The sequence below is a fragment of the Bos taurus genome, chromosome 3 (genome assembly GCF_002263795.3).
Source record: "Bos taurus isolate L1 Dominette 01449 registration number 42190680 breed Hereford chromosome 3, ARS-UCD2.0, whole genome shotgun sequence".
NCBI classification, from domain to species: domain Eukaryota; kingdom Metazoa; phylum Chordata; class Mammalia; order Artiodactyla; family Bovidae; genus Bos; species Bos taurus.
This window is the reverse complement of record NC_037330.1, coordinates 8,051,825-8,077,953: the sequence shown is the minus strand read 5'-3', so window position 1 is coordinate 8,077,953 and position 26,129 is coordinate 8,051,825. Positions and strand designations below refer to the sequence as shown.

General features: G+C 44.4%; 1 long non-coding RNA gene across 1 annotated transcript; it reads right to left on the bottom strand.

The window, feature by feature from the left end:
• Positions 1 to 1,483: 1,483 nt before the first annotated feature.
• On the bottom strand, positions 1,484 to 10,329 carry LOC132344817 (uncharacterized). The gene is made up of 2 exons (XR_009493824.1): positions 8,514 to 10,329; positions 1,484 to 3,877 (listed from the first exon to the last, which is right to left on the bottom strand). It is a non-coding gene; the product is annotated as an uncharacterized lncRNA (long non-coding RNA).
• Positions 10,330 to 26,129: the final 15,800 nt, after the last annotated feature.

Genomic DNA, 26,129 nt, shown 5'->3' with positions numbered 1-26,129 from the left:
TAGGACAAAACTACTCTCTTTTTCCCTTAAGAAAAACACATCTCCACATCTTGCATAGAGATATTTCCTGTATTATTTCTGTTAGTTTTAATTTCATGTATTAATTATAATTCTTACCCTTAGAATCCCTTAGTTCCTAGTGAAACCTGAAAAGTAAGTAATCGTGGACTGTCTGTTGCACTAGCATTTTGTGAATTGGCAAATATACAAAAAACATCTCATAATTTTTAGAAGTATATTCTTCCTCATAGTAAAAGTTTTCAATGTGCCAAAAACCATGTTTACTAAAGGAAGCCAAAAGCAGATAAGCCTATGTTCAGTAATTAATGTTTCAGAATTTTATCTTATTTGGAATGATCTAGATATTCAATGAATATCCATTATATAAGATAGTTTAGTATAACATTAAGATTTTAAGTTACCAGAAATATTTTAGAAACTATTTTTAAGTAGATGTATCATGAATTATAATTACTGTTGAAAACTTCATTTATAATCTTGTATCTTAGTTACATCTATTTATTTGCTCTTAACCACTTTGTTTAAATTGCTAACCATCATCTTAATTTATCTTTCTTGCTGACAAATTCTGTAACAGATATAACACGAGCTAATTTGACTTTTAGTAAGCCTAGGTAGAATAAAAGTATTACTGAACCAAATGTGGGTCTGCTGGCTCAGGCATAGTAATGCCAACCTACTGACCCAGGTTGTGGTAAAGTGCAGTGTTTACTGCAGGGTGGCAGGTGAGCTCAGGACAGCTAGTGAACTTGCTAGTGAACAGAAAGCCCACACTTCTCAGTGGGTTTCTGCAAAACATTTTTAAAGGCAAGATGAGGGAGTAGAGTCCCAGGGTATGTGATCAGCTTGTGCATAATTTTCTGATTGGCGATGGTGAGGTAACAGGGCAGTGCGGTAGGAGTTAACATCGACATTAGTCAGATACCAACTGGTCTGGAAGCTACTACTCATGATCAAGTAGTTAATTTCTTCCATTTGGTGGTGGCTTTAGCATCTATAAAACAATTCAGGAAATGTGCATCAGATAATATTATCTAGGTACTTCAGGAAGAAGATAAAAGCAGAGGATATGGGGGAGGGATCTGCACCAAGGTCCCATAGCATCTTTCTCAGTTACAAAAGTATTATATTTAATGCTGCTATTTCTAAAAGCATGCCTGTTTTAATCAAACTGTTTCAGGAAGGGGCTTCCCACATAGCTCAGTCCGTAAAGAATCTGCCTGCAATGCAGGCCACCCTGGTTCAATTCCCAGGTCAGGAAAATCCCCTGGAGAAGGAAATGGCAACTCACTCCAGTTTTCTTGCCTAGAGAATCCCATGGCCAGGGGAGCCTGGCAGGCTACAGTCCATGGGGTCTCAAGAGTTGGACACATGACTCTTAGTTTCAGGAAGGGGGACCCCTTCAAGGACAGAGTGGGCTCTTATCTAACACTCAGAAATGAGTTGTCTGAGGAGACACATGTGCTGACAAAGCAAGAGACTTTATTAGAAAGGGATGCCTGGGCAGAGAGCAGCAGCGTAAAGGAATCCAGGAGAACTGCTCTGCCCTGTGGCTCATAGACTTGGGTTTTATGGTGATGCCATTAGTTTCCAGGTTGTCTCTGGCCAGTCTTTCTGACTGAGGGTCCTTCCTGGTGGTGCGTGCATTACTCAGCCAAGATGAATTCCAGTAAGGGGATTCTGGGAGGTTGGTAGTGAGGCAGGAGATTGATGAGCTCCAGGCTGAACAGCTGGAGTTTGTCCCCTGTAGACAGGTACTCCAAGATGAAGATAATATTAATAGCAGGAAGGGAGAGGGGAGCTGAGTCCTGTCTAAATAAGAGACCCCATATTTCTTTCTTTTTAAAAACTATATTTATTTTGGCTGTGCCAGGCCTTAGTTGCAGCACGTGGGATCTTTAGTTGTGGCATAAGAATCTTACTTGCAGCAGGTAGGATCTAGTTCCCTGACCAGAGATCGAACCCAGGCCTCTGGTGTTCACTGGGAGTGAAAGAGTTTTAGCCACTGGATCACCTGGGAAGCCCCAAGCCCACATATTTCTCATACTTGAGGTCAAGAGATCTTCCTGACGACATGTATGCAGAAAGGTTCCTCTGGCCAAAAGAAGGGGAAGTCACACACGGGGGAGGACCCTGAGATAAACCAAGTACACACTCAGAACTAGGCCAAGCAAGATGATTAACCGGAGGCAATACAGAAGAAATGCCTCGTAGAAGTAATCCAACTATCATGAGGGTGCTTGCCTGTGTGAGTCAATTCACATGTACCCTTTTCCCTCCTAATAAACACTTCACTTGTTTCATTACTTTCTCTTTGTGGGAATTCATTTCTACAAAGCCAATGGGCCAGAGCCTTGTCACAGGTGACATTAGCTACTGGCCCTCGTGGTCTAATGGCTAGGATCCAGCACTCTCACTGCCAGTCCTGACTTCAATCTCTGGCCAGGGAACCAAAATCCTGCTTCAAGCCACTGCAGGTCGAGATCACCTGAGATCAGTAGGGCATATGGACTGGAGTCTCCTCTCTCTTTTTGACCTTTCCTGAATTCTTCTGGCTGTTGGTAGCTTGTTAGTTCTGTATTCCTTACCAGGACCTCCGGTTGTAAGGTAACTCATTCAAGTGGTTACTCTCGTGCCTGGCCAGGGTAGGCAGTTTCTATCAGTGGTTCCCCTAACAACACTGACAAGCTTAAAGTAGCTTTTATTCAGCAAACTTTATCCTACATTATGTGAAATTGAAAAACATATTACATATTTCTGAGAGTACACTTGATTTATATAAATGCTTAATTTTCTTTAAGCCAATTAGAGCTCCTCACCAATTAATTTTGGCAATATCATCCAACAGTGTTAAAAAATTACACATTTATAAAACATACTCATAGACATACACAGACATATGTAGAGACCCAGAGATCTTATGCTGCTGTTTAAAGATTTTAGTCACAAGACTATTATGATAATGATAGCCCAAGTCTGTGAGTCTGACGCAGTGAGGCCAAACTGAGATGTCAGAGTTTGGAGCCAAGAAAGGTTTACTGCAGGGCCAGGCAAGGAGGTGGGTGGTATGAGCTCTAAAACACCCCCTGCCCTCTGAAGTGTTTCAGCCAAGCATTTTTAAAAGTCAGGTGAGGGAGGAGGGTTCCAAGCATCTGTGATCATCTTAGGCACAGTTCTCTGACTGGCTGATGGGTAACAGGGCAGGGTCATAGAAGTTATTAATAACATCGTATTGGGGGAGTGTATAACTTCCCTCGTTCCATCTCGCCACAGCAAAAATTTGCAGTGAAGGACCGACCAGTGTTATAGCTCCATGTTACAGCTCAGTTTTATTTGGCAAGCAGAGGAAAATACGTCCTTGAGGTGTGAGGGTGGGCCGACCCAAAAGATGCAAAGAGAAGAGAAACCCCCCGCTGAAATTTGGCTCCTCTTTTTGTAAGATTTTTCTCCTCCCCCTGAGCCTGCCCTATGTAAACTGGGCTAGCAAGGAGGGCTGTTTGTTTCACCTGAGGTTCTCACTCCGGTCCTTGGACCTTCCTTTGTTCTATTTTTATGGGTTTTTCTCTTTGTCTTTTAGCCACCACCATTTTGGACCCCTTTTTCCTATTCTAACTACCTAACATTCCCCCCTCAAGAGGTGGGTGGCCCAATTCTTTGGGAATAGGGCGTCAAGGTCTCTCTGGCTACTTCCTGCTGAGCTGGGACAGCAAGGGGCATTGGGCCTCCCCCTCTTGCTTATCGCAATCCTCAGAGTCTGTATAGCGGTGTCCATCTAAGGGTGAGTGATATTTCCCATGGTCAGGTGTAGTTTTATACATCCTTGTTGAACGGGCACCCCATGTTGTAGCTTGTTGACCTGGGCAGAGATAAAATGGGTTAGACAATTGTTAATACATGGAGCAATCATAAGCAGCATCAAATGGTGATAACAGGGATTAGTAGGGATATCAGCCAACTCCAAATCCTCCCTCACCAGGAGAAGGATCCCCAAGGAGAGATTGTAGCCACCCCTAGAACTCTCCATTTCGTTCTTTGAGGTCCTGTAGGATCTGGAATGTTTTTCTCGAAGACTGTTAAACTTTCTTTAATTTAGCTGGAGGTATTTACTAAAAAGCCTCTTGGTGAAAGTGAAAGTGGAGAGTGAAAAAGTTGGCTTAAAGCTCAACATTCAGAAAATGAAGATCATGGCATCCGGTCCCATCACTTCATGGGAAATAGATGGGGAAACAGTGGAAACAGTGTCAGACTTTATTTTTCTGGGCTCCAAAGTCACTGCAGATGGTGACTGCAGCCGTGAAATTAAAAGACGCTTACTCCTTGGAAGGAAAATTATGACCAACCTAGATAGCATATTCAAAAGCAGAGACATTACTTTGCCAACAAAGGTTCGTCTAGTCAAAGCTATGGTTTTTCCTGTGGTCATGTATGGATGTGAGAGTTGGACTGTGAAGAAGGCTGAGTGCCAAAGAATTGATGCTTTTGAAGTGTGGTGTTGGAGAAGACTCTTGAGAGTCCCTTGGACTGCAAGGAGATCCAACCAGTCCATTCTGAAGGAGATCAGCCCTGGGATTTCTTTGGAAGGAATGATGCTAAAGCTGAAACTCCAGTACTTTGGCCTCATGCAAAGAGTTGACTCATTGGAAAAGACTCTGATGCTGGGAGGGATTGGGGGCAGGAGGAAAAGGGGACGACAGAGGATGAGATGGCTGGATGGCATCACCGACTCGATGGACGTGAGTTTGAGTGAACTCTGGGAGTTGGTGATGGACAGGGAGGACTGGCATGCTGCAATTCATGGGGTCGAAAAGAGTCGGATATGACTGAGTGACTGATCTGATCTGATTTACCCAGAAACAACATGTCTCATTCAAGATGGCTCAAGTCCCTCCTTGTTCAGGGGTCAAGAGATCTATCTCCTGTCTGTTTTGGAGCACAACCCCTGCCAAGCTTTGTTGGCTCTTTAGAGTGTCCTGAGAAATCTTATCCCCAGAAACTTAATTTTGGGGGTGTTCATTAGAACGGCACTCATTTGTGGTTCTGAACAATTTTCTGAGATCTCCCAGGGGCTCACAGGGGTATTGAGTGTTCTCTTCTGTTTTCTTCCACGGCTTGACTCGTGAGTAGTGAATCCAGGAGTCATGTCCTGGTACCTTGACTGCTGTGGGGGTAGAAAGTATTACAGGGTAGGGGCCCTTCCATGTGGGCTGGAGTTGAGCCTTTGGGGACCCATTTTCCAGACTTTAATTAGGACTTGACTCCTTGGAGCATATAGTGGTGGCTCTTTAGAATCTTTTGGATCCTGGTTGGCACCCCACAAGCATATGTCTTGTTGGAATTGCCTAATGGCCATGGTATAAGACTGGAGGGTCTGAGCCTCTGGATCTAGGAAGAGGTCATTGACATAAACAAAAGTTCTCCGACATAGCATCTCTTAAGGACTAAGACCAAGCTGTTCCTTAGGGCCAATATGGGTGGAGAGCTATTGGTAAAGCCTCCTTCCATCCCAGAGAGGTCTCCCAGGTTATCTTTTTTATCACTGATTTTGAGAACTGGTTGGCTTTTTCTACTTTTATTGAAGACTGAGGCCTCCAGGCACAATGGAGATAATAAGTAATGCCCAATGCTCTCGAGACCCCTTGGGTGACCTTAGAAGTAAATGATGTCCCATTGTCACTTTGTAATGATCTGGGCAGACCAAATCTCGGAATGATTGCATGGAGCAGTTTTTTTTTTTTTTTTTTTTTTACCACCTCCTCAGTCTTCTCAGTTCGGGTGGGAAAGCCTTCAATCCATCCTGTGAAGCTATCTATCATGACTAATAGGTATTTATACCCTTGAGAAGCTGGCATCTGGGTGAAGTCCATCTGCCAGTTCTCTCCTGGGTAGGCTCCACATCATTGGATAGGCTGGGCCAGCTGGGATATTCAAGCTCCTGGGGGGATGTTTAATTGGCAAGTTAGACAAGAGGAGACCACTTGCCTTATAGTCATTTGGAGACCTGTTCCTCTGAAGGAACTTTCTAGTCATCTTTGGAGGGCCTTCTCCCCTAAATGAGTGGTGGCATGTAAGGAGTTAACCAACTTCCATTGGAGGTTCCCAGGCAGAAAAAGGAGTCCCTCCTTTTGGAACCACTCCATATGATCTTCCTGAAATGCCTCACTTTTAGCTTTAAGAGTCTCACCTTCAGTATATGAAGGAGTTTCTGGCAAATTAGTCTGTGGAACTAAGGTGGCAATCCCTATTAGGTCATGGTTCTGTAATGCTGCTCTCCTAGCTGCCTGATCAGCTGCTTGGTTCCCTCGTGCCACTTCTGTGCTCCCTTTTTGGTGTCCTTTACAGTGGGAGACTGAAACCTCATCTGGCAGATGGACTGCCTCCAAGAGCCTAAGGATTTGATCACCATATTTGATTGGGGGCCCTCGGGTGGTCAAGTGGCCTCTTTTCTTTCCAAACAGCAGCATGTGTATCTAGCACCAGAAAGGCATATTTGGAGTCAGTGTAAACGGCTACTCTCTTCTTTTTCCAGCTCTAACGCTCGAGTCAGGGCCATGAGCTCAGCTAACTGAGCTGAAGTACCTAGTAGCAAAGGTTTAGCCTTTATGGTCTCAAAATTGGAGACTACTGCATATCTGGCTCTTTTTCCATTCAAGACAAAGCTGCTTCCATCAGTGTATGAGATTCCCTCAGGATTAGTCAGAGGATCTTCTGACAATCCCTCTCAGGGTTTTGTCCAGTGGTCCAAGGTTTCTAGACAGAGTGAAAGGGGAGAGAGCCCTCAGGTGTAGGCAGGAGGGTGGCTGGGTTAAGAACCTCACAAGGTGATATAGTCAGGCCTGGATTTTCCATCAGCACAACTTGATATCTGAGGATTTTTTGATCAGACATCCATAAATGGCCTCTCCCATTTAGGAGTTTTTTTACTTGGCAGCTGGTAAAAATAGTTAGTTTGCCCCCAAAAGAGAGTTTTAAAGAATCTCCTATCAGGACTGCAATAGCAGCAAGATTTCGAAGGCAGGGAGGCCAGCCTGGGGCAGTTGGGTTGAGCCTCTTGGATAAGTAAGTTACAGGCTGGGGCTCAGATCCCAACCTTTAAGTTAACACTCCCAAGGCTATTGCCTTTCTTTCATGGACATAAAGTTGGAATTCTTTTTCTGAGTCTGGCAACCTCAAAGCAGGTGCTTGAGTTAAGGCTTGTTTTAGTGTAGGTTCTGCCTTCTTTTGAGACATCCCACATCATCCCATCCCTTCAAGCTTTCATATAAGGGCTGGGCAATTAGACCATAGTGGGGTATAGATTCTACAATACCCAGTTAGCCCCAAGAAAGCTTGCAATTGTTTTTGAGTCATGGGGGAGGGCAACTGGAGAATTCCTTGTACCAGATCAGAGGACAGCCTCCTAGACCCATGTGTAATCTGGACTCCCAGGTAAGTGACCTTTGTCTCGACCATCTAGGCTTTAGCACAGGACACTTTATATCCCTTCTCTGCCAAAAAGTTTAGAACTTGAATTGCATGTTTTTTGGCATTTTTCTCATCTGGAGAGCAGATTAGTAGGTCATCTATGTATTGTAATATTTTCCTATTAGGTCCCAGGTCCAGATCTAGGAGATCCCGGCTAAGAGCCTGCCCCAAAATGTGGGGGCTATCTCTGAACCCCTGAGGTAATACTGTACAAGTTATCTGTTGGTATTTTTCTCCTGGAGCCTCCCACTTGAAGGCAAAAAGATATTGGGGTTCTTTAGCCAATGGTATGCAAAAGAATGCATCTTTGAGATCCAGGACTGTAAACCACTTGGCACTGGGTGGGATTTCTCCCAAGATTGCATAGGGATTGGGTACTGTGGGATGCAGGGGGACTACAGCTTCATTTATGATCCAGAGATCTTGAACCATTTGCCAGGTCCCATCCTTTTTCTTTACAAGGAGGATTGGAGTGTTACACGATGAATTGGTGGGGACCAACAGCCCACGGGCAAGGGATTTATTTATTAGAGGCTGTAGTCCTTTCTGAGCTTCTCTTCTGGAACAGAAGCTTCGATTTGGAAACCGAGTAGGATCTCAGAGGACAATGACAACTGGTGCAGCTTGGTGGGGTCGTCCTGGAGTTTTCTGGTCCCACACCTGGGGGTTAATTTTGTCCTCCCATAGTTTTGGCCCTTCCCTATTGGACAGGGTATAATGGGTTCCTCAGTAGTAACCAGAAGCAGTAGGGCTCTAGGGACTGAAAAGCTTCCCATCACAAGGGTGGTCCCCACTTTACTGAGTATATCTCTTTTACTCAGGGACCACCAGAAACTGGTGGAAAAATATTTGTCCATCCCAGCAACAAAGAGGTGCTCAGCTGGGTATTTTTGTAATTTTTTTTCCTGTAGCACCTAAAAGTAAAATTTTTTCCTGTAGCACCTCCCAGGTTTGGGAGGAGAAGGCTCTGGAGTAGGAGGTCAGGACAGAGTAGGTAGCCCCTGTGTCAACCAAGAAATCCTTGGACCTACCTGCCACATCTGGTTGCACCCTTGGCTCCAGCAACAGGTGGGCTGTCTGGAGCGGGCCACTTCAGTCCTGTTGAGCCATGGTGAGGGAAGGCTTGGTGCTTGACCTTGAGGCTCTTGGGTCCCCAGGGCAGAGTGCTGCCCAATGTCCCAATTGATGGCATTTGTAGCCAGCTGTTTTAGGAGACTTGTCATGGTTTTGATGCTCTTTGGCCCAATGTCCCGCTTGTCTACAGATTAGGCATTTGCTTCGTGCCTTGTCCTTCAAGGACTTGGGGTTTGCCATAGGGCTTCCCTGGAGGGCGGCCAGCGTTTGGGCATGGAATGTCTCTTTCCTTTTATCCCTTTCATGGGCCTTGGCCTCCCTCTCCTGTTCTCTGTTATAAAAGGTATTGGTGGCTGTCTGGACCATCTCATCTAAATATGCAGCAGGGTCCTGCTGCTGTAGCTGTTGTAACTTTATCCTGATGTCTGATGCACATTGGGACAGGAATTTGTCCTTTAAAATCACCTGTCCCTTGTAAGAGTCTAAGTCCAGATTGGTAAACTTTTGGAGGGCCTCTTTTAGCCTTTCGAGAAAGGCAGTGGGGTTCTTGTTGGACTGCTGACTTATTGCTGAGACCAAGGCATAGTTGATTACTTTTTGCTGGGCTGCTCTTAGTCCTGCCTTTACACAGATCAGAAAATGATCTCTTTCCCAGATGTGTTCAGGGTCATTATAATTCCAATTAGGATCTAAGGAGGGGACCGCTGTTTCCCCTATGGGGTATTTATCGCTTGACATGTGAAGCCCTATAGCATACCTTCAGGCTTCCTTTAAGACCCTAGCATGCTCAGGTCCAGATAAAGTTTGACTAAATATGACCATGATATCTTTCCATGTCAAGTCAAAGGCCAAGGTAATGTGTTGGAATGTATCTATATATTTGCCTGGGTCATCTGGATAGCTTCCCAGGTCTTGTTTGATCTGTCTTGGAGAACGGCTTATGGATCTGGGTTGGTCCAAATTCTCCAGTTTCAACTAGGGGACATACTCAAACTGGCTTCTGTGGAGGGGGTGCTCCCAGATATGGGGGCATGTTTGGATACAAGGAAGGAACATCAGGCAACTCGGGAGCCATGGGAGGTGAGCCTTCATGGGAGGCTTGCTTCTCTTGGTTGTCTGTACCTAACACCATTTGCCTAGTAGGCTCACTTTTAGGGCGTACAACAATCCCATACTTAAGACAGAGTTCTTTCATATCTCTTAGGTGGAAGAAAATTTGGACATAGGGGATCTCTGTCCATTTCCCTTGTCTTTTGCAGAATAAGTCTAGCTGCAGGATGGTATCGTAACTTAAACTCCCATCCTCGGGCCAGTGTTCCTTGTCCCCCAGAGGATAATGTGCCATGCAGTGGCACAAAAGAATTTTAAGTGACTTGTCCTTAGGGTTTGAGGATTGAACAGCTTCCAGCTATCAAAGATGCATCTCAAGGGCATCTGTCAGGAAGTGGATTGGTTATTTCCCCTCTGAAAGACAGTGATGACAGGGAGGAAAAGAAAAAACAAAAATAAAACAAACAAACAAAAATAGGCCTCCTTCTATTTCCATGGGTGGACTTTCTTAGGGATGAGTCTTTTTGAAGCTTATCCTACCCAGTACTGTTGTAACCTGAGAGTCAGGCATCCCTGAGGCAGGGTGCAGATCCCCAGGCAGGCTGAGGCATGACAGCCTCTTGGAGATCAAATGCCCAGGCAGGTTGAGGCAGGTCAGCCACCCGAGAATTGGGTCCCTGGGCAGGTCTAGGCAACCCCAGTTGTCACACTGGAGACCTTGAGGGTGCCCAACTCCAGTCCGGGGGTCCCAGGAGGTCAACCTGCCTCAACCTGCCTAGGAATCTGGTCCTTGAAAGGTTGTCACACCTCAGCCTGCTCGGGCGTCCACCTGTCCAGGGGTCCCAGGAGGTCAGCATGCCTAGACCTGCCCCGGGACCCAATTCTCGGGAGGCTGACCTGCCTTGACCTGCCTGGCGATTTGATCTCCAGGAGGCTGTCACGCCTCAGCCTGCCTGGGGATCTGCACTCTGACCCGGGGATGCCTGACTCTCAGGTTGCAACAGTGCTGGGTAGGATAAGCTTCAAAAAGCCTCATCCTTAAGAAAGTCCACCCATGGAAATAGGAGGCCTATTAGTTTTTCATTTTGTTTTGTTTTTTTCTTTTTTTCTAAGGGGTTGTAATCTTAACTCATTGCTGGTTTGTCCATCACAGATGGGAATAGATATTATGATGTAAAGCAATCCAATTCTGTGCCCTGAGACTGGGAACCTGGAGAAATAGTCATAAGCCTTATCCTCTTATTACTCTGAGGGAATGTAAGTCACTGATTTCTTCCCTTAGTCCTCCACAAGAGCAGTTTAGGGTGTTTCCAATGGTAAACATCTCATAGACTCACTTTAGGTAATAACAGAAGTAATGCCAAAGGAACAGGTTATCTGGTCCTGTTAGGAGTGTTAGGAGTATTTTAATAATAATAAATGGGGTAGAGTAATGTTGCCTACAAAGAGGCAGGGTCCTGGTTGTAGGAGTTAGTAAGTGGCTTAAGAACAAATTGATGAAAGTGAAAGAGGAGAGTGAAAAAGTTGGCTTAAAGCTCAACATTCAGAAAACGAAGATCATGGCATCTGGTCCCATCACTTCATGGCAAATAGATGGAGAAACAGTGGAAACAGTGGCAGACTTTATTTTTGGAGGGCTCCAAAATCACTGCAGATGGTGATTGCAGCCATGAAATTAAAAGACACTTACTCCTTGGAAGAAAAGTTATGACCAACCTAGACAGCACCAACAAAGGTCCATCTTGTCAAGGCTATGATTTTTCCAGTAGTCATGGATGCATGTGAGAGTTGGACTATAAAGAAAGCTGAGCACCAAAGAATTTTATGCTTTTGAAATGTGTTGGAGAAGACTCTTGAGAGTCCCTTGGACTGCAAGGAGATCCAACCAGTCCATCCTAAAGGAAATCAGTCCTGGGTGTTCATTGGAAGGACTGATGCTGAAGCTGAAACTCAGTACTTTGGCCACCTGATGAGAAGAGCTGACTCATTGGGAAAGACCCTGATGCTGGGAAAGATTGAAGGCAGGAGGAGAAGGGGACGACAGAGGATGAGATGGTTGGATGACATCACCGACTCAATGGGCATGAGTGTGAGTAAATTCTGGGAGTTGGTGATGGTCAGGGAGGCCTGGCATGTTGCAGTCCATGGGATTGCAAAGAGTTGGACATGACTGAATGACTGAACTGAACTGAACTAAGAGCAAATTGATAAGAGGCAACAGACTGGATGTTCCATAAAAGTGGAATGGAGATTTGATCCAGGGGTATGTTTGTAACTTTAGGAGAAGGGTGGTAAGGGTTTGGGCCCAAATATTATCCCTGGATGCCCAATTGCCCTTGAAGGGATGCCACAAACAGATAAACCTCTAGTAGGCATTGAGTGCCTGTCACCCACTCAGTGGGTTCACTGAGAGATGCTGTTGTTGCACATGTTGCAGGAAACATGGAAGATGAAGGCTGAATATCTAGAGAGATTGGATATTATACAGCATTTCTCTCTCAAAGGCCAGCTATTTTCTGGTTGTCCCACCAGAAGATTATAGAGGCAACATTGTGGGCCCGGACAGGGCTCAAGAAAAGAGCCTGAAACAGGAGGGAAGGGGGCAGGGCACAACTTTTGAAAAAATGACATAACCCAAGGGCCTACTGTAAACCGATTAAAATCAAATGGGTCCAAGATGACAAGTCAAATTCAACTAAACCTTGATCCTCAATCTGCAAGCTAAATGACACACCCAGAGGTGCCAGGACAGTTCCAAGGCACTGTCAAAAGACCGAGGAGTGGGTGGTTCCCCAGTTGTTGGAATGACCCTCCCACTCATTAGCATATGAAATCACCCAGCCCTCGAAAACTAACCACACCATATTCCATGGCTGCTTCCCTCTGTGATGGCCCACGCTCTTGGAGAGTGCTTCTCTCTGAATCCAAACAAATCTACCTATCTTACCTATCCCTGTGTCTCTCACTGAATTTTTTGCAATAAGACATCAAAAGCCTGAGCTTCATTAGGTCTTGAAGCCAGGCACTGTGGGTTTTGGCCAGGGTCAAATCCTGGGAGAGAGGAGCTGAAGGACAGGAGGAAAAAGCAGTGGGAAAAACGTGCCAAGTAATCCCCTTCATAACCTGCTGGAAAATGTAAATACCTGGCCTGTGCTCACAGTTTTCATTGGCCTAATCCTTGGCACAAAGAAGATTAAGGACAGAAGAACCCCCACCAGCTTGGGCAACAGCTACTAAGTAGACCCTGCCAGAGTCCCTCAATTGCACCCACTGCTGCTCGCCTATTCACGGGGTGTTCAAGGAAACAAGAAACAAGAGATTGTATAGGAATTAAAATTTTGTTAGCCATATGTCCTTCCATCCATAGGAGTGAGGACATCCTACCTTAACCGGAGGTCTTCTGGAATCTGAGACTGAGCCCCGTGAGCTTTCTGCTGTTTGTTTTTGCTGTCCCAGTTTTCAGCACGCTGGGCTTCTTGTCACTTCCTCTGCATTGGGTTTTCTTCTTGTTCAGCTTCCACTTGCGGGAGCTTCACCGAGTTGGTCTTCTGCTGTGCTTGGCTTCCGCCTTGCAGGGGCTGAGCTGAGGTTGTTCCCGCCAGGTTAAATCTGAGTCATGGCACTATACATGTTGGGGGAGTGTGTAACTTCCCCGGTTCTGTCCCACCACAGCAAAAAATTTTTTTAATTTTTTAATTGAAGGATAATTGCTTTACAAAATTTTGTGGTTTTCTGTCATTCATCAACAAGAATCAGCCATAGGCATACCCATGTTCCCTCCCTCCCAAACCTCCCTCCCATCTCCCTTCCCACCCCACCCTTCAGCCTGTTGCAGAGCCCCTGTTTAAGTTCCCTGAGTCTCCATACAATCTTTCATAGTAACTGTATCAGTTTACATTCCCACCAGCAATGCAAGAGTGTTCCCTTTTCTCCACACCCTCTCCAGCATTTATTGCTTGTAGACTTTTTGACGATGGCCATTCTGACTGGTTTGAGGTGGTGTCTCATTGCAGTTTTGATTTGCATTTCTCTAACAATGAGTGATGTTGAGCATCTTTTCATGTGCTTGTTAGTCATCTGTATGTCTTTGGAGAAATATCTCTTCAGGTCCTTTTCCCACTTTTTGATTGGGTTGTTTGCTTTTTTGGTATTGAGTTGTATAAGCTGCTTGTATATTTTGGAAAGTAATTCTTTATCAGTTGTTTCCCTTGCTATTATTTTCTCCCATTCTGAAGGTTGTCTTTTTTATCTTGTTTGTAGTGTCCTTTGCTGTGCAAAAGCTTCAAAGTTTAATTAGGTCCCACTTGTTTATTTTTGTTTTAAGGTGGGTCATAGAAGATCTTGCTTTGATTTATGTCATCAAGTATTCTGCCTATGTTCTCCTCTAAGAGTTGAATAGTTTCTTGTCTTACATTTAGGTCTTTAATCCATTTTGAGTTTATCTTTGTGTATGGCATTAGGTAGTGATCTAATTTCATTCTTTTGCATGTAGCTGTCCAGTTTTCTGAGCACCACTTATTGAAGAGGCTGTCTTTGCCCCATTATATAATCTTGTCTCCTTTGTCAAAAATAAGGTACCCATCAGATCAGATCAGCCGCTCATAGGTGTGTGTATTTATCCCTAAGTTTGCTATCTAGTTCGATTGGTCTATATTCATGTTTTTATGTCAGTACCATACTGTCTAACATAAAAACACGAATATAGACCAATGGAACAAGATGTCTTGGAGAAGGCAATGGCACCCCACTCCAGTACTCTTGCCTGGAAAATCCATGGACGGAGGAGCCTGGTGGGCTGCAGTCCATGGGATCGCAAAGAGTCGGACACGACTGAGCGACTTCACTTTCATTTTTCACTTTCATGCATTGGAGAAGGAAATGGCAACCCACTCCAGTATTCTTGCCTGGAGAATCCCAGGGACAGGGGAGCCTTGTGGGCTGCCGTCTATGGGGTCGCACAGAGTCGGACATGACTGAAGCGATTTAGCAGCAGCAACCACTAACTAGGACTTCCCTGGTGGCTCAGATGGTAAAGCATCTGTCTACAATGCGGGAGACCCTGGTTCAATCCCTGTGTTGGGAAGATCCTCTGGAGAAGGCAATGGCACCCCACTCCAGTACTCTTGTCTGGAAAATCCCATGGACGGAGGAGCCTGGTAGGCTGCAGTCCATGGGGTCACTATGAGTTGGACACGACTGAGTGACTTCACTTTCACCATACTGTCTTGATGACTGTAGCTTTGTAGTATAGTCTGAAGTCAGGAAGGTTGATTCCTCCAGCTCCATTCTTCTTTCTCAAGATTTCTTTGGCTAGTCAGGAAAACACTTTTGTGTTTCCATATAAATTGTGAAGTTTTTTGTTCTAGTTCTGAGAAAAAAGCCATTGGTAATTTGATAGGGATCACATTGAATCTGTAGATTGCATTTGGTAGTATAGTCATTTTCACAGTATTGATTCTTCCCACCAGGAACATGGAATCTCTCTCCATCTGTTTATATCGTCTTTGATTTCATTCGTTAGTGTCTTATAGTTTTCTGTATACAGGTCTTTTGTTTTGAATCTTCACTACTTGCCTACTACCAGGAATGACCCGGGGTGTCCAAAAGGTCATAAATTATATTAAGATAAAAGAGGTTACACAGGGAGAGAATGAAAATCCAGCTCTTTTTTTTTGGGGGGGGGGGTGGGTAGGTGGGAGGGAAGACTCACAGAGGTCTTTAAGAACTTTACCCAGGCAGATCTAGAGAGTATGAAAGGAAAAGTCCTGTTGGCCCATTCCTTCATAACCCAGGCAGCCCTAGACATAAGAAGAAAATTGCAAAAACTAGCAAAAGGACCAGAAAGCCCAATCTCTGATTTGGTGAAGGAGGCAAATAGGATGTTTTTGAATAGGGACCAGGAGGAGGAAGCCAAAAGGGAGCAAAAGGAAGCCCAAAAGGATAAGAGGATAGAGAGGCAGACCCAAACCTTGGCCCAACAACAGGCTAAAATCTTGGCCTTGAATCATCCTGCTACTATGCCAGAGTCATGGAGGGAGTAAGGAAGAAGAAAGGATCTTAGAAATCCACCGTGGCTGAGACGCACCCAATGTGCCTACTGCAGAGAGGATGGGTATTGGAAAGGGGAGTGTCCATATCACCCTAAGGGAAGGCGTATGGAGACCCCTACACCTGCTCCCTCTGTGTGAATCCTGGGCAACTGGGACTGGCAATGCCCAGCAGCTCAAGAAATTCCCCCGAATGGTGAAATCCAGATCACTCCTCTCGATCTTTAGGTGATTCTGCAAATAGAAGGTAAAGATGTGAACTTTCTTCCGGACATGGGGGCTGCCTTCTCTATTCTTCCTTTCTGATTAGGACCTTTAGACTCCATGAATAAAATGGTGATGGGGGTAGATGGAAAACCCCAAAGCTGAAATTTTACTAAGCCCTTCCATTGTAAGGTGGGCAATTGGCAAGGGACCCACCCTTTTTTATACATCCCTGGTTGCCCTGCTCCCCTACTGGGGGGAGACCTTCTTTGCTGCCTCCAGACCAGAATGACTTGGGGAAAGCTAGAAACCAATAATTTCTTTTGTCTTGTGTCTGAATATTTGCAGTCAGATGTAGAAAAGGAGGAGTCCTTCCCTTTCTTAGATGAGGTCAATCCCCAGGTGTGGGATGTCTCCAGTCCCGGGCTAGCCATAAATGTTTAATCAGTGAAGATTCTTCTGAGGCCAAATGCTCCTTACCCCTGAAGAAGACAATATCCCTTAAAACTAGAAGCTCTTGAGGGTCTTAGACCACTAGTTAACAACTACCAGGATATTAGAATTCTAATCTCCTATGAGTCTCCCTGAAATACTCCAATCTTCCCTGTTAAGAAACCAGATGGATCTTATTGATTTTTCTGGGATCTAAGGGCAGTATAGTCCTGAACCTGAACACACTCCTATCCCAAGTCCCAGGAAATGCTAAATACTTCTCAGTCTTGGACCTTAAGGATGCTTTCTTTTATATTCCTCTCCATCCCAAATCCCAAAAGCTCTTTTTGCTTTTGAGTGGTGGGACCCAGGAACAAGGGAGGCTATACAACTTTGCTGGACTCAACTACCACAAGGGTTTAGGGACAGCCCTCATATTTTTAGGACTTCCTTTGGGAAAGAACTAAGGGAATTAACCTTAACAAACAGTAATATAATACAGTATGTAGGTGACTTGCTCATAGCTAGCCTAGATTTTACCAGCTCTCAAATGAATACTATTAAAACTTTAAATTTCCTCTATGAAAAGGGTTATTGAGTATCCCCCAAAAAAGTTCAGATTAGTTTGATCCAAGTAAGATACCTTGGATTTATAATTACAGAGGGGAAAAGAATGCTTGACCCCTAGAGAAAATCCCTCATGTTAAGTACCCTCTACCCCCAAATGAGAAAACAACTTAGGGGTTTTTTTTTTTAAGAATGACTGGGTTTTCAGGATCTGGATCCCAGTTATGGGAATCTGGCCTGACCCCTATATGAAAAATTAAGAGGGAAAGAGGAAGAGCCACTTGACTGGGATGAGACCTGCACGGTTGCCTTTAATGCCCTGAAAGGCTATCATTACAGCCTCAGCTTTAAGCCTCCTGGACCTGGAAAAGCCTTTCAGGCTGTATGTCTCTGAAAGGGTAGGAACTGCTCTTGGGATATTAGGGCAAATAATGGAGCCTGTATTACAACCTGTAGCTTACTTCTCGAAACAACTAAATGAGGTAGCCAGAGGATGACCCACTTGCCTCGGGGCAGTAGTGGCCACCGCTCTTATGGTTAGAGAGGCATCAAAGCTGATCCTGGGCCAGCCCACCACAGGGGATACATGGAATAACAGGGGGAAGGATCACCCAATAACAAGCCCTCCAAGACACTCCAGAAATAAAATTAAGAGTCTATCAGACTTTAAATCCAGTCCACTTTAAATGCCAGATCCCCATACTTCCCCTTTGGATCACCAGTGCATGCAAATCATAACGAGTTATACTTTTCTTGCCCTGACCTATCAGAGACACCTTTATCTGACCCAGAGGAAGAATGGTACACAGATGGGCAGTAGCTTTGTAGAAAAGGAGAGAGGAAAGCAGGATATGCCATAGTGAGCCTAGAAGAAATGAGGGAAAGTGCCTTCCCCTAGGCACCTTAGCCCAGAAAGCTGAACCTTTTCCCCTGACAAGAGCTTTGGAATTAGGGGAAGAAAAGAGGATTCATGTATATACAGACTCTGAGTATGCTTTCCTCATCCTGCACGCCCATGTGGCAATTTGGAAGGAAAAAGGGATGCTCAGTGCTCAAAGCTCTCCTATTAAACACAAAGAGCTCATTCTCAGGCTCCTGGAGGTGGTCAAACTTCCTGCTAAACTAGCTGTCATCCACTGCAAGGGTTACCAAAAGGGACAAGAAAAGGAGGCCCAGGGAAATAGGAAAGCTGATAAGGAGGCAAAACAAGCCTCGAGGGAAGCTACTCCTGTCACTGCTACCTGCCCCCTTTACCCCAAGGAAATCCTGACTCCAAATTATACCCCAGAGGAACATTCCCAATATGCCGAGCAGGGCTGGGAGATTGGGTCACATGGGTAGTTCCAGACTGATTAGGCCCAAATAATACTCCGACTCTCAGGTTTGGAAAATTACTAACTCCTTACATAAAAGTACCCATTTTAGGAAAGATAATCTGGAAACCTTGCTCAAGCCCATTCTCTACCACCCCCAGTTGGCTATGGTCATGTAGCAGGTCACACAGAATTGTGATACCTAAGAAATAATCCAAAAACCAGACTCTTGCCACCTCCTCTAATTAAACCTGTCCGACATTGGGGATCATACCCAGGGGAGGACTGGCAAAGTGGATTTTACAGCCATGACAAAGACCCAAATGTTGTCTTGTTTGCTAGTCTTTGTTGACACATTCACAAGATGGATTGAAGCATTCCCTACTGGGACAAAGAGAACTACAGAAGTCTGTAAAGCTCTGCTAAAGGAGATAGTGCCTCCACTCATCCTAGTGGCCTCAAGCCTCAGGGAAGGTGGAGAGAGCCAATCAGACTCTTCAAAGGGCTCTGGCCAAACTATGTCAAGAAACACATAATAAATTGATCCATATGCTACCCATAGCCCTCATGAGGGTACGGGCAGCCCCCCAAATGACCACTATTATTAAGTCCTTATGAAATGACGTATGGATGTCCATTCTTAACTTCTGACTTGTTTTTTGATGAAGACACCAATGCATTCCTAAAACATATAATTGAGTTGGGAAGGTTTGAACAAGAACTCCAATGATATGGAGAACAGGTCCTCCCTAGACCACAGGAGGACTTGAAAAATCCCCAAGTACAGCCAAGGGACCAAAGTATTAGTAAAGACCTGGCAAGAGAAAGGGAGTCCAAACCCACTGTTCGAGAAATGAACAGGGCCATCAAGTCCTAGTAGCCTCAACCAGTGTAAAAGTGAAGGGTCTATCTGCCTGGGTCCACAATTCTAGAATAAAACCCTATGGTCTACAGGAGGGGGAGATGGGGACTAGACTCCAAAGCCAGAGGACAACTACTCCTGCGAACCTGTTGAAGACCTGAGACCTTGTTCAAGAGGAACACCATTAAATCTCCCTCAGATAAGTAAATGCATCCTATGATGTTCCTTCTCTTTCTGATCATGTCTCCCTGCACAGCTATTAATCTCTCCCTTGATGATGCATATACGCTTGCAAACCACACTGCTTCTCAACTCAACCTGACCACCCCTTACTGGATCTGAATTAATGACAGAAGCTGGGGATATGTCCAACCTATCCCAGGGTATCAATGGCCCACCCTTCCAGCCCAGCTACATGCCATCACCCAATGCACACCTTTTGGTCATGGCATGGCCTTTTGGGTAAAAGGGGAGAAGAACTTCACACCTTGGCATCAGCAATAGCTGTCTATATTTACTCCCATGATAACATCTGCATCCCACCCAAGCCCTTATTTTCTCTCTTGACTAACGTTACCCAAGTGATCCTCCTTAACTGTCTTAAAAGCAACTCCAAACAAGGGTGTCTGTAGGAAATCTGGACAACTCATGATGTGGGGTAACCTTCACTGTCAGAACTGATCTGACAAAACCGGGATCTAGAAATTGCCCTAGGGTATTATGATTTAGCCCAAAGCCTTGAAACTAGGAGTGCTGGCAGAACTGACATGCTATACCTATTCCTGAGCACGAGGCTCTCCTCGGATGTTATTAACCAGTATCAGAAATCCATGTTCTGTTTTGGACGACCAAAAAACCACACCCAATCATCCCGGTTTCTAAATCAGACAGGCAACTCTGACCCCTGTTATTCTCTATACAGTCAGCAAAAACAAGACTGGGAGCTGACTGTGGCTCAGATCATGAACTTCTTATTGGAAAATTCAGACTTACAATGTAGAAAGTAGGGAAAACCACTAGACTATGCAGGTTCGACCTAAATCAAACCCCTTATGATTATACAGTGTATGTGAAAAACAGATTCAAGGGATTAGATCTGATAGACAGAGTGCTTGAAGAACTGTGGACAGAGGTTCGTGAAATTACACAGGAGGTGGTGGTCAAAAACATCCCCAAGAAAAAGAAATGCAAAAAGGCAAAATGGTTGTCTGACGAAGCCTTACAAATAGCTGAGAAAAGGAAAGAAGTGAAAGACAAAGGAGAAAGGAAAGATATACCTATTTGAATTCAGAGTCCCAAAGAACAGCAAGGAGATTAAAAAAGACTTTCTAACTGATCAGTGCAAGGAAATAGAGCAAAATGATAGAATGGGAAAGACTAGATCTCTTCAAGAAAACTAGAGATACCAAGGGAATATTTCATGCAAAGATGGGCACAATGAAGGACAGAAATAGTATTGCAACCCACTCCAGTGTTCTTGCCTGGAGAATCCCAGGGATGGGGAAGCCTGGTGGGCTGCCATCTCTGGCGTCGCACAGAGTCAGACACAACTGAAGCGACTTAGCAGCAGTAGCAGCAACAGAAGCAGAAGATATTCAGAAGAGGTGGCAAGAATACACAGAAGAAATATACAAAAAAGATCAACATAACCCAGATAACCACAATGGTGTGATCACACACCTAGAGCCAGACATCCTGGAATGTGTCAAGTGGGCCTTAGGAAGCATCACTATAAACAAAGCTAGTGGAGGTGATGGCATTCCAGTTGAGTTATTTCAGATCCTAAAAGATGATGCTGTGAAAGTGCTTCACTCAATATGCCAACAAATTTGGAAGACTCAGAGTGGCCACAGGACTGGAAAAGGTCAGTTTTCATTCCAACCCCAAAGGAAGACAATGCCCACGAATGCTCAAACTGCCACACAATTGCCCTCATCTCACATGCTAGAAAAGTAATGCTCAAAATTCTCCAAGCCAGGCTTCAACAGTATGTGAACCGTGAACTTCCAGATGCTCAAGCTGGATTTAGAAAAGGCAGAGGAACCAGAGATCAAATTGCCAACATCCACTGGATCATCAAAAAAGCAAGAGAATTCCAGAAAAGCATCTACTTCTGCTTTATTAACTATGCCAAAGCCTTTGACTGTGTGGATCACAATAAACTGTGGAAAATTCTTCAAGAGACGGGAATACCAGACCACCTGACCTGCCTCCTGAGAAATCTGTATGCAGGTCAAGAAGCAACAGTTAGAACTGGACATGGAACAACAGACTGGTTCCAAATCAGGAAAGGAGTATGTCAAGGCTGTATATTGTCACCCGGCTTAATTAACTTACATGCAGAGTACATCATGTGAAATGCTGGACTGGATGAAGCACAAGTTGGAATCAAGATTGCCAGGAGAAATATCAACAACCTCAGATATGCAGATGACATCACCTTTATGGCAGAAATCGAGGAGGAACAAAAAGAGCCTCTTGATGAAGGTGAAAGAGAAGAGTGAAAGCTCTTTAAAGCTGGCTTTAAACTCAACATTCAAAAAACTAAGATCATGGCATCTGGTAAAAGTAAAAAAAAAAAAAAAAAATAAGTAAAAAAAAAAATAAAAAAAACTAGGAATGTTCCCGCCTGCTCACTGTTTTATCTTCTTTGCTCTCAGGAAAGGAACGTTTAAAAACTCACTCCTTTTTTTTTTTTTTCGTTTTTCACTGCAACAGTGGCTACTATCTTGCCTAGCCAGGGCAGGCAGTTTTGGTCAGTGGTTCCCCTAACTAAACAATTCAGGAAATGTATATCAAATACTGTTATCTAAGTACTTCAGGGGGAAGCTAAAGCAGAGGATATGGGGGAAGGCCTGTCCCAGGAATGCCCCATAGGGTCCTGCTTGGTTACGATAAGGCAAAACTCACTTTTAGTTGATAAAAACTCACTTTTTTAGTTTACTTAAAAAAAAAAAAGACAGTTAGATCAAAATTATGTTTCTGGTGGATGGAATAAGTTAAAGTTACCTGCTCAGATGGCATATCTTTTTCATAACATTTGTGATAACCCTAAAGATTTTTCATCTACCTAGTTTCCAAGTATCTTTTCCTTTTTTCTAATAAAAGTTACCTCACTGAGATTTGCATTTCAAAGATATGGGCTAGATAAGAGTTCCTGGAGAAGACCAGGTGTACATTTACATCTTAAAGACCAAGGAAAGAAAGCAAGTTCTCCAAGGAGGAATTTTATTTTCTAAATCCAGATTTCTACAAGACCTACAAGCTTTCAAGATGAAGGGAAATTGTTTCTTAAGCTGCATTCAGTTCTTACAAGAACAGTTGTTTTTAATTCCTTAAAGAAATGCATTGCAACCTGAATACTCCAAAGGGCTGTCTGACCCACCGGTCTGACTATATTATCTTCAATTTGTTGTTGTTTTTTTTTTTAATCAGGAGAAAATCTTCAACTGAGATAGAAATGAAAAAAAACCTTTAAATCGACTATACTTCAATAACAACAAATAAATAAAAGATGGAATTGCTCAACTTAAAAAAAAAAAGAATCCTATGTTCTGTATGTAGATCATAGCTCTTTCTCCTAGGAATGTTTTTCTTCTCTCTGGGTATATAGTGTCATTTGGCTTAGGGGAGAATGCCTTAAAAAACAGGATGCAGAACATAATAGCTCTCCCAAGATCTAGAGCCACTCACAAAAGTTTCCAAGATACTTAGCTAATTCCCCTGAGAGCTGGCAACAGTAGGACCTCAGCTATAAATGGTGTGCAACCTTGTTTTGTGCTAGTCTCAGGCTACCAACAACTAATGTTGTGGTTGTGTTAGGTAGGTAGAATAGGGGAAAGGAGTCCAAAATGGCAGTGGCTAAAAGACAAAGAAGGGAAAAGCCCTCGAAAATAGAACAAAAGTTCCGAGGACTGGAGTGAGGACCTCAGGTAAAACAAACAACACTCCTGGCTGGCCCAATTTACATAGGACAGGCCCAGGGAGAGATAAACATAAAAAGACAGCCAAAGCTAGCTTTCTCTCTCTCGCTCTCGCTCTCACTCTCGCTCTCGCTCTCGCTCTTTCCTGCGGGCTGGGGCACTCTTCCCTTCACGTATTTGGATCGATGTGCCCTTACGCCTCAGAGATTGATTTTCCTGCTATCTTCTAAATAAAATAGAGCTGTAACACCAAGCTGTAACGCTGATTTGTCTAAGAGCTACAACATGGTCCTTTTGAGACCTGAGAGCTATAACTCAGTCTATCCAAGACCCGAGAGCTGTGACATGCTGAGGGGGCTTTAATGTCCATCACTCCAAATCTTTGTTGTGATGAGACAAAGAACCAAGGAACATACACTTGCGTGACAGTTGGACCAACTTTTTTAGTTCTTATAAATGTTGCAGGAAGGGGGAACCCCTTCCAGGGCCCAAAACTGGGCTCTTGTCTAACACTCAGAAATGAATTGTCCCAGGAGACACATGTGCTGACAAAGCAAGAGATTTTATTGGGAAAGGGCACCCGTGTGGAGAGCAGTAGGGGGGAGAACAGCTCTGCCACGTATGTGGCTTGCAGTCTCAGGCTTTATGGTGATGGGATTAGTTTCCGGGTTGTCCTTAGCCAATCATTCTGACTCAAGAGTCCTTCCTGGTGGTACACGCCTTGTTCAGCCAAGATGGATGCCAGAGAGGATTCTGGGAGGCGGTTGGACACCTGGTGTCTCCTTTTGACCTTTCCCAAACTCTTCTGGTTGGTGGTGGCTTATTAGTTCTGTGTTCCTTACCAGGACCTCCTGTCTTAAAACAACTCATGCAGACGGTTACTATGGTGCCTGGCCAGGGTGGGGGGTTTCAATCAGTGTGCTTCCCCTGACATAACTGCAAGATGCCCTTTAGCAGTAACTATCAGCAAACTGAAAAAAATGGAGCCTTACTATTTACAAGACCTAGCAATTACCAGCACACCTGGGGCCACACAACAAGGTCATAGGGAGACACATACAGGCCTGGAGTACTGCTTTTGTCACAGAAAGGAAACTCCTTTTAGGGCCCAAAAGTGGGCTCTTGAGTAACACTCAGAAATGAATTGTCCGAGGAGACAAACAAGCTAGCGAAGCAAGAGACTTTATTGGAAAGGGCACGTGGGAAGAGAGCAGCAGGGTAAGGGAACCCAGGAGAACAGCTCTGCCATGGGTCTCAAAGTCTCGGGTTTTATGGTAATGGGATTAGTTTCCTGGTTGTCTTTGGGCAATCATTCTGACTCAGAGTCCTTCCTGGTGGTGCATGCCTTGCTCAGCCAAGATGGATGCCAGTGATAAGGATTCTGGGAGGTGGTCAGACATGTGGTGTCTCCTTTTGACCTTTCCTGAACTCTTCCTGTTGGCAGTGGCTCATTAGTTCCATTTCCTTACTAGGACCTCCTGTCATAAAATGACTCACACAAATAGTCACTATGGTGCCTGGCCAGGGTGGGCTGTTTCAGTCAGTGTGCTTCCCCTAACACATTTATTGGGGTTGAGAGTGAGTGCCTAGGGGTTTGGGGCCTCACTTTTTATTTGTGAATTTACTATATAAGAGCAGGGATTTAAAGAACGGGATGAGAAAAAACGAAAACCATGTAGACCAATCGATTAGTTATTTAAACCCACCAGAATCTCCAAAATAAAGTGTTACCAAGTCCAAGCTCAGTCAGCACACCGCAAGACAGGCCAATAAATCAGAGAGACAAAGTATTAAGGCAAGAAATGCAACTTTATTTGGAAAGCTGACTGACTAAGATGACAGACTAATGTCTCAAAATAGCCACCTTTATGGAGTCTGGATGCCAGATTCTTCTATAGAACAGAGAAGTGGGGAGGTGAGGAAGTAGTTAAAAGGCAGTTAACCTTGCAAAGGGGCTTCCCTGGTAGCTCAAAAGGTAAAGCATCTGCCTGCTATGCGGGAGACCTGGGTTCAACCCCTGGGTCAGGAAGATCCCCTGGAGAAGGAAATGGCAACCTACTTCAATACTTTTGCCTGGAAAATTCCATGGATGGAGGAGCCTGGTGGGCTACAGTCCATGGGGTTGCAGAGTTGGACAAGACTGAGCGACTTCACTTTCACTTTCAGTCTTGCAAATATTTCCTGGAATAGGCAGCCTCAGGGAAGGGATGTGTTAATTTCTTCCTTCCTGTAGTCATCCACAGATGGACAAGACATTTGACAAAGACATTGAACATCCTGAACAAAGACATTTTGGGTTAAAATATTTCTCGCTCCAGAAATCAGGAGATCCCCTCAACCACACATGTGCAGAAAACTCCTGGGAGGTCAAAGGGGAGTGATGGTAATTAATGCCAGGCTATCCACGTGCTTTTTCAGTAAAACCCATCTAGGTTTAAAGATGCATGCACACACATAGGAAGATCCTGAGATATACCAAATATGGACTGTGAACCAGGCCAATCAAATGATTGGCCAAAAGAAACCCAGAAGAAATGCCCTATGAAAGTAATTCAAACCACTATGAGAGTGAGACTCAGGGACTCTCCTTCTGAGCCTGCCCGTGTATCTATCCACACATACTGTCCTTATTTTTTCCCTCTTAATAAATACTTTACTTGTTTCACTACTTTCCATCTTTGTGGGAATTCTTTTCTGCAAAGCTGAAGGGCCAGGGCTTTTGTCACTGACCACTGGTCTACTGGGTCTCACCACCACAACCTGGTCTCAATCTCTGGCTGGGAATGGAAGCCCCACTTCAAGCTGTTGCAGGCTGAGGGATCATTCTTGTGGAAGATCACAAGAGATCATTCATACATAACAGCCTGCCTCAGGCGACCCTGCCCTTCTGCCTGAATGTTAAACCTCTGCTACAAAGGTCCATTGTCACTCTGAAAGTGATGGGGCAATCAAATCTAGGAATAATTTCCTTTAGGATTGTCTTAGTCACTTCAATTGCTCTCTCTGTTCTAGTGGAGAAGACTTCTATTCACCTATCCATCCAGTAAAGTTATCTATAAAGACTAATAAGTATTTGAAGCCCTGGAAAGAGGGCATCAGAGTGAAATCTATTCGCCAGTCCTGTCTTGTATAAGTCCCATGACGCTGGACTGGGCTAACAAAAGAAGGAGGCTTG